At 39.6% G+C, this 9,507-nt stretch overlaps 1 pseudogene; it reads left to right on the top strand.

The window, feature by feature from the left end:
- The first annotated feature begins 1,711 nt into the window (after nucleotides 1-1,711).
- Nucleotides 1,712-3,920, top strand: LOC140498674 (WW domain-binding protein 11-like; annotated as a pseudogene).
- The last annotated feature ends 5,587 nt before the right edge of the window (nucleotides 3,921-9,507 follow it).

Below are 9,507 nucleotides of genomic sequence, written 5' to 3'. Positions count from 1 at the left end.
CCTTGCTCATTTCCATCTAAACAGCATTCCAGGTATCTTTTTTAAATGATTTTTAAATTTTTTTAGATAACAAAAAGTCATTTTTTCTCCCACTCAACCCCTCACCCTTGGGAGAAAAAAGAAAAAGAAGACTCTAATAACATATATGCATAGTTAAACAAAACAAATTCCCACAATGGTCATGTTCAAATATATGTGTGTATATATATATATATATATATATATATATATATATATATATATATATATATATATATATATCTCCACCCTGAGTCCATTATCTCTCTGTCAAGAAGTGGGTAACATGCTCCATCATTAGTATTCTCTTGATTAATGATTGGTCATTATGGGGATTGGAATTCTTAAGTCTTTCAAAGTTGTCTACCACAAAAAAAAAAAGGAGCTGGTATAAATATTGACTACATATGTGTATTTTTCCTGTTTCTTTGATCTTGGGGTTATATGACTAATAGTAATATAGCTGAGTCAAAGAGTATGCCTCATGCAGAAAGTGGTTCAGTCTAGAAGGAAGCCAGGAAAGCTAAGATGCAGAAGTGAGGAGGGAGAGCCTTCCAGGAGTATGGGATGGTACAAAGTCAAAGAGATAGGAGATGGAATGTTCTTTGCCAAGAATAGCAAGGCCACTGTTGATCACTAGATTGTAGCATATGTAGAAGGGAACAAAAGTGTGAAAAGACTGGAAAAGTAGGAAGGGGTCATCCTATGAAGGGTCTTAAATGGTAAGCAGAGCTTTTTATATTATCAGGATTGCAAATACATTGACTCTGATTTTTAAAAAGAACTCACAAAAAAACCTTTTCCTAAGTGTCTTCAATCTAGCTTCTTTCCATTGGAAATTGAGGGGATGTCCATAAATTGGGAAATGTCTGAACAAGTTGTGGTATGATTGTGACTGAACAAGTTGTGGCATATGATTGTGATGGTATACTATTATGCTATAAGAAATGATGAGCAGGATGGTTTCAGAAAAACCTGGGAGACTGATATGAATTCATGCAAAATGATGTGAGCAGAACCTGGAGAATATTGTACACAGCAATAGAAATATTGTACGATGATCAACTGTGGAAGACTTAGCTACTCTGGTCAAGACAATGATCCAAAGGACCTGTGATAAAAAGTGCATCCACCTCCAAAGAGAGAACTAATAAATGCAGAATGCAAATTGAAGCATATATTTTTTCACTTTATTTTTCTTAGTTTTTTATGTGTGTTTTTTGCAACATAGCTAATATGGAAATATGTTTTGTGGGACTTCACATGTGTAATTGATACCATATTGCTTGCCTTCCCAAGGATTGAGGTAAAAGGGTAGGGAGAGAATTTAGAACTCAAAAAATTTCAAAAAGAAGGCTAAAAAATTTTTAAATGCAATCAGGATATATTTAATGAAATAAAAGTAGAGATGGTGCAGTATGGTTTCAAGGTGGCGGTGGCTTAGGGCCCAAGGAGGAGGCCAAAGTGAAGGCTCTCCCTCCCCACCGCTAGCAGCCCAAGAAAAGCTGGAAAGGCCCATGTGCCTGTGGCCTTTTCTGACTCCAGTGAGCAGCCAAAAGATACATGATACACAGTCTGATGAAAAAGTTAGAGAGTGACCTGGACTTCTGCTGATAATTGTTTTGTTACATTACTTTGAATGAAAATAAGTTTTCTCCCCATATTAACTGACTAAACCACAAAACCTGTGAAAATGAGGTGGAGATCTATATCATCCATTAAGAGTGGTGTGTTCATGAACCTCACCAACCAGGTTCAAAAAGAAGCCCAGAAGAGAGAATTTAAAAAGAATAAGAAACAACAAATGATGGTATGAGCTGCATTACTAAAGATGGAGCATCTCTAACAGATTATCTGGGACATGGAAAAATTGAATGAGATGGAGTTCAGTCCAGTACAGCAGCCACAGCTAAATGAGAAAGTGCTAAAAGACAAGCAAAAAATCCCCCAAACAAACCAAAACTTCATGAAAGTTTTGAGCATGTCCTCTGACTCTGTGAAAAGGAAAATCCAAGTATCTATAAAGGACTTCAAAAGTTAGAGGTGGAATATGAGCAGAAGAGGGTCCAGCTCAGCCAGCACTTTGATGCTATAAAGAATGCTTGGTGTATGTTTGTCCTTCATTGCTGGAAGAAGACCATGCCATCAGAGAAATAATGACATGACTTGCACTTGACTTTGTCTTGAGTGAGGGAGGGCTGTGCAGGTCACCAGCCTCAATTCTCCTCCAGAGTCATCTGAATCCAGTGACCAGATGTTCATCAGGATGACTGGAGATGACCCAGGATGAGGCAATTGGGGTTAAGTGACTTGCCCAAGGTCACACAGCTAGTGAGTGTCAAGTGTCTGAAGTGAGATTTGAACTCAGTTCCTCCTGACTCCTGCACTGGTGTTCTATCCACTGCACCACCCAGTTGCCCTAAAGAATGTTTGGCATGTTGAAATGAAAAGCATCCAATTGCCAAATATGCCTCATCCTCCTTCTAACATTTTGATCCAAGACATCCCATTGTTTGGTGCACAGATACCCCTGTATTCTACAACAAAACAACACCATTAGCTAAAATAAAAACCTCTGCCTAGGGACTTCTCACCAGGGTAGTTTCCATACTTCCTCTTCTTAGACATGGTGTTCCTCATTTGCCTCCTGGCCCACCTCCCATAAAGTAGGCTTTGCCGTAGGAGAGGAAGATATTGTATATAGTTTAGACCTTGCTTATCAAGGTCATGATGATGGTGCTTCCAGAACCAGTGAAGATGAAGGTTATCCTGAAGATATGGATGAAGACAGGCAGGATGACAGCAGTGATCCCAGTGACACTGACAGATCAGATGCTGACAAGGAAGGAGAGGAGTTTATGTATCATGATGATGAGGAGAGAGAGAATGGTGAGGACAAAGAGTCAGGTCTTGGGGTGTGATTTGCTGATGTTCCTGGAAGATCGTGAAAGAAAAAAACAAATATGAAGGAATGAAAACCTCTTTAAACTATAGTGCTTAGAATGACAGGTCAGGAAATTTCTGGCAAAACATGAATGTTTTCAGAGGAAGAGGAGGATGAAGATTCTGATGCCTCTGAGTCAGAAGATATAACACACCAGAAGCACAAAGAAGAAGTTTTTCATGATTGGGACATCATCATCATCATCAACATCCCCTGCTTCCCAACAACTGCAGCCACCTCCACAGTCTGTTCCTCCTGTTCAAATACAGGCATCTCCCATGCCAGGATTACCCTATCTTTGACCACCACCTGCTCCACCATTATGACCACCTGGGCCACCTACTGACCTTCTTCCTGGTCCACCTCCAGGAGCTTCTCTACTCTTAAGATCACTTGGAATGCAAGGATTTCCAGGGTCTTTACCCCAACTTTTACCTCCTGGTCTTCTACTGGTCAGGCTTCCTGGTCTACCATTAGACCCACCTTCTGGTCCTCTTCCATGAGGACCACCACTGAGGCTACTTTCCCCCCGTACCTCCAGGCATACGTCTGCCTCATCCTAGTCTGATGTGCCTACCCTTGGTGCCTCCACTTACATCTACTCCATCTGGGTTTTTTCCCTTCCTTGCCAGGGGAGTTAAATACTCCACTTGATTTGATCCAGATCCCCAAAGTAGATGACACCAGTGCAGCCACGATTGAAAAGAAAGTCCCAGCTTTCATAAGTGCCAAGCCACAAATCACCTAATCCCAAGGCAGAAATCACCAGATTTGTGCCCTCTGCATTGAGGGTTCAACAAAAGAATGAAGGAGCAACTGCTGCTCCTCAGTCAGAAAAAGGTTCTACCATACCCCTTGCCAAAACTGTCCCTAAACCTGGCCCCTCTGCTCCTGTTCAGTACAAACCAAGGATGATGTGTAGGAAGCCTTCATGAAAGAGATGAAGGGGCTACTGTGACAGTCTAGGATATCCAAAGAGGTTTTGATCCCACAAATTCATATTAGAAAATATGATTCAAAGAGGAAGGAGTTCTTCTACATTGGATCTGAGTGCAGAGAAGTTCACTGTTACTCTGTCAGAGCATGTCCTAACTTCAGAGCAGGGATTGTCTTAATGTCATTTAGTTTTGGTCAGAATTCATTGCAGAGAAGAAAAAGCTGTTTCATTCAGAGTAGGCTGGAAAGCTTTTATAGCCATGTTCCTTACACTTCTACTTTCTTCGGAGGCATAAAGTAAATTGGGTTTAGTGTCTGCACTTATAGTTTTGAAATTCTTTTCTTAAGTCATTTGGGTAAGACACTGAAATAGAGATTTGTCAGAAACCAATGCATTTGATAGTTTTTGTGCTTTTATTTCTGAGTTTGTTTGTTTTTTAACTTTCCTTGCAAATATTTTGTCACATTTTACTAGTAATGAAATGGAAGGCAGCTTCATTTCCCCACTATGAAGCAGTTCACCCAGGGGAGGAAAATGTACATACGGATTGAGAGGACGTCTCAGTGACAAAAAACTTCTGAGTGTCTCTTGCAAAAAAAATAAATCTTCTACCTATATATGTATATGTATATATACATACATATATACATACACGTATACACATACATATAATTAAGAAATATTTAACAAGATGAATTAAAATATGATAGAAAAAATTTCATCTAGTTTCTTTCCCTAAACACTTTAAACTCACCTTTGGTAATAAGCACATAATGCTCTCCCACATGGCAGGCTGCACAGCCTATGGCTTCTGAGATATGCCCTGTGTGCTGAGCCCCAGATTACACAAGGCACTGGTTTCTTGGCTAAAGGTTCATCTGTTAGGTAATTAAATCCAACCTAGCTTTAGCTGGAGGTATAATTAAGTCCTGTCCAAAGACTGAGAAATTGAAGGCAAGTCATTGCCTTCAGGCTATATAGTAAGGCTATATGACAAGGATACACCGTCACCAAAGCTCCAACAGGGCAGGAACCCAGCATGCTCAGAATCATGTTACTACTCTTTGCCCAAGATGGCCAGTCTCCAGGGGCCCAGGGCCTTGATTCTGGGTAAAAGCTGGGCCTGCTCTTCCACGATTTTCACAAAGGAACAATTAGAAGCCCTCAAGAACTGGCAAAGTTTATTCTGTAAACCAACATTCTCTGCAGGGGCTAACCCAAAATGAAATATTTTAAGACAGCCATAATCTCCTATTGCTTCTCAGAGTTGGAGGTCTAGGGAAATGGGACTAAATTGATTCCAAAGATGTATAGAAACTATCCCAATGCTATTGCAGAGAGTCTGGGGAAGAGACTGTGGGGTCAAAAAACAAACAAACCAGTAAATAAAGAGACAGCTGTGCTCTGTACATTTTTTTTTGGCCTGGATTTGTGATAGCATTGGTATAGGGAATATTTCTGCCAATGCAGATTGGCAAGCAATCTGTAATTTATAAACTTAGAGAGCTGCGAGAGCCGCACATCTAAGTGCCTGCCTGTAGTTCTTATAACTGGGGAGGCTAAGGCTGGTGGATCTCTTGAGCTCAGGAGTTCTGAGCTATGGTAGGCTGGCACCAAAATGATGAGCTGCTTGGGTCTGGTGGGTCACCAGCCTACCTAAAGACAAGGTCAACTGGCCCAGGATGGAAATATAGCTGTTCAAAACTTATATGCAGGGTCAACTACACTTCTAGCATGGCAAAGAAAGGGAGATACTGAAAGAGATAGACAGAGATAGAGACACAGATACAGACAAATAGAGAGACAGAGACAAAGAGAGAGACAGAGATAGAGATAGGCAGAAAGATAGAGGCAGACAGAGAAACAGAGACAGAGAATGAGAGAAGGTTTCTTGGAGCATTGAGATATTAAGTGCCCTAGCCAGGGTCCTACAGCCAAGTTGGCCAGAGGTAAGATGTGGAGCCAGAGCTAACTTTGTCCAATGTGCCAAGCTACCTTTTACATAATAGGTGATTAAGAAATGTTTCCTGAATTGATTTGAATGAATATGGGGAAAACATGGATCCTAATAGTAAATGCTCTTCAAAAACTGACCTCTTGCACTCATCAACTGAGGGAAATCACTAAACAAATTGTGGCATGCTAATGTGATGGAGTATTGTTGCACCCAAAGAAATGATGAAAATGAAGAGTTCAGGGAAGACAAAGTAACTGACATCACAGTGAGGAAAGCAAAATCAAGAAAACAATAAATAGCAATGATGGCAAAATGTAAATGGAAAGAACAATAAAAGGAAAAGCAATAAAATAAATGGAAAGAACAAAAAACAAAAAAACAAAAAACTATAAAAAAACAAAACCATAAAATGATGCCAGCTGCCACTCAGCTGCCAAAGTCATCTTCCTAAAGCACAGATCTCACCATTTCATCCTCCTACTCTGTAAACTCCACTGGCTCCCTATTTTCTCCACAATCAAACATAAAATCCTGTGTCCTACCTTCCAGTCTTCTCTGCTGTCCTCTACGGATTTGAGCCATTAGACTGGGAACTCCTTGAACATAGGAATCCTGTTTTTTTTTTCTATCTCTAGCAATTAGCACATTGCTTGTTGCAGTGCAAGAATTTAAATAAATGCTTGTTGAATGACAACAACCCTGTGAGGCAGGTGCCATTATTATCTTCATTTTCTAGATGAAGAAAACTTAAAGGAACTGGACAGCAGGTCTAATAAAAATCAAGCAGAGGAGTACAAGAATATTTTAAAAAATAAACACAGTTTCTGCCTACTATTAAAAAGAGATAATGGTATTATTGTTGGCCATTTTTTTAAAACTCAGATTGGTATGATAGTTCATTTCTGAGCTTGAAATAAAAGAGGCAGTTAGGTGGAACAGTGGATAGAGCACTGGCCCTAGTGTCAGGAGGACCTGAATTCAAATCTGGTCTCAGACACTTACTAGCTCTGTGACTCTGGGCAAGTCACTTAACCCCTTAACAGAGAGAGAGAGAGAGAGAGAGAGAGAGAGAGAGAGAGAGAGAGAAAGACAGAGACAGAGACAGAGACAGAGAGACAGAGAGAGAGAGAGACAGAGAGAGAGAGAGAAAAGAAATGAGATACTCATAACTCTAATAGTTAACAAAAGCTGCACTTGATTAGCCATGGCTACAAAGGTACAAACTGGGGCCCAGAGAGTTTAAGCAATTTGCCCAAGGTCATACCAGTAGTAAATGACTTAGTCAGGATTAGAACTTGGGTCCTATGGCTCTTATCGTTTTCCTGAAACTTGGTAGAAAGGAATAGATACTGATAGCCAAAATGATACAAGATGATTAAAGATTCTTAATGAAATTAAAGGTCTAGTTACACCATTCTTCAAGCACTCAAACATTTGCATGTACACAGTAAATGGAACCACCACACTGATTAGGTACTGCCCTGGAAAGGATGATAGCATAGTGGAAGGGAAAGGGCTCTATATCTGAAGTCAGAGGATGTGGGTTTGAATGCTAGCTCTGCTACATTCCAAATGAAAGACTTTGGTCTATCACTTAACCTCTGTGAACCTTAATTTTCTTTTCATTACAATAAAGGGATTAGATCATTCTCTAAAACCCCTTCTGCCTCTTTATCCGGTAATCCTATAAATTCTGACTTGAATTAGACTTAATCAAATATCCTGAAAATTTAACCCGGAGAAAGGAGTCAGGCTAATATGTAGAACTAGTGTGGCACCAGGAGCCTCTCTTTCTAGGAAATTATTTAAAAACCTTACATAGAAACACAAATGAAGGCTAGGGAGTCAAAGGTTAATAGTAGCAGGTAAATAACAACTTATGGGGATGGAGTCGTGATGGCAGAGTAGAGAAGCTCTCAGCGGAGCTCTCCCAACATTCCCCTCCAAACAACTTAAAAATAATACCCCAAATTGAATACTAGGATGGCAGAGCCAATAGACGGCCAAAATGAGTGATTCTTCCAACCCAAGGCAACAGAGGAGGTCAGAGAGAAAGATCTGTGACCCAAGAGAGGAGGCTGGTCCAGAACCCATGTGGATGAAATACCACTGGTAGGACTAAGTGGTGGTAACAGAAGCAACAGTAGCTTTGGGAGCTCTTAAGCCAGAGAGGAAAAGAACCTGACAACTATTCAGAAAGAAATTATGGGGTTCCACTGTGCTAGCACTGGACACAGGATCAGATGCTGTTTGGCAACTCCATTGCCTATACTCACTTCTGAGTCATAGTTCAGGGGCAGACAAGAGCACTTTTGGTTGAGAGGGAGTGAAAGAACTGAGGGAGGTATCACTTCCGGCCCCAAGCGATCAGGGGACCATGAGGGGCAGTATCAAATGTAATCCCAAGGGATCAGGGGCCCTTTCTGAGTAAGAACCAGAGTGCAGACAAAGACAGCAGTGACATACCTCTCCCCAGGTCACATCAACTGGAAAGCACTGAGAATTTCCAAAATCCCAAGAGTAACTCTGAAAATAGCTGTGTGAATAAGCCAGAAGCTGGAGGCAGAGTCCTTCTTCCTTCATGCTGGAAAAAAAGTCCAACTTTAACATATAGTTCCACATCCATAAATAGAGTGGAAAAAAGAGCAAAACAAACAAACCAAAAAACCCAACTTGATCATAAAAAGCTACTATAGTGATGGGGAAGATCAAGTCACAGTCACAGAAGATGACAATGAAGTCAAAACAGCTATAAGCAGAGCCTCAAAGAGAAATGTGAATCCAATGCAAATCCAACAAGAATTCCTAGAAGAGCTTAAAAAGTGATTTTCAAAATTAAATGAGTGCTAGAGGAAAAAATTAAAGCAAAGGAAGAAAATTATGAAAGGACAGTTACAGCTTGATAAAAGAGGCACCAAAAATACTGAAAAAAATAGCACCTTAAAAAAATTGGCCATATTGAAAAAAAGGTACACAATTCATTGATGAAAATAAGTCCTTAAAAAGGCAAAACTGGTCAAATGGGGAAAAAAGTACAAAAGCCCACTGAAGAAAATAATTTCTTAAAAATTAAAATTGGTCAAGTAAAAGCTAATGACTGAGTCAGCAAGAAACAATATAAAGAAATTGAAAGAATGGAAAAAATAGGAGGAAATGTGAAATATCTCATTGAGAATGAATAAAAAACCAACAACTTCAGTAAAGTTGTGCGATATAATAAACCCACATAAATCATCAGCGTAGCAGCAAGAGATAGAAAGAGAAATTCTATTTAAAATAACTAGAGACAATATAAAATATCTGGGAGTCTACCTGCCAAGACAAAACAAGGGACTACATTAACACAATTACAAAACACTTCACACAAAGTCAGATCTAAACAATTGGAGAAATGTTAATTGCCCATGGGTAGACCAAGACAATATAAAAAATTGCCATTCTACCTAAATTAATTTACTTATTCAGTGCCATACCAATCAAACTACCAAAGAATTATTTTTAGAGCTAGAAAAAAATAATAGCAAAATTCACCTGGAAGAACAAAAGGTTTATAAAATCAAGAAAATCAATGAAAAATGTTAAAGAAGGCGCCCTAGCAGTTCTAGATTTCCAACTCTATTACAAAGTGGTAATCACCAAAACAATCTGGCA

This window comes from Notamacropus eugenii, chromosome 4, assembly GCF_028372415.1.
Source record: "Notamacropus eugenii isolate mMacEug1 chromosome 4, mMacEug1.pri_v2, whole genome shotgun sequence".
Lineage (NCBI taxonomy): Eukaryota > Metazoa > Chordata > Mammalia > Diprotodontia > Macropodidae > Notamacropus > Notamacropus eugenii.
The sequence above is the reverse complement of the archived record's forward strand: the minus strand, read 5'-3'. Positions and strand labels throughout refer to the sequence as shown.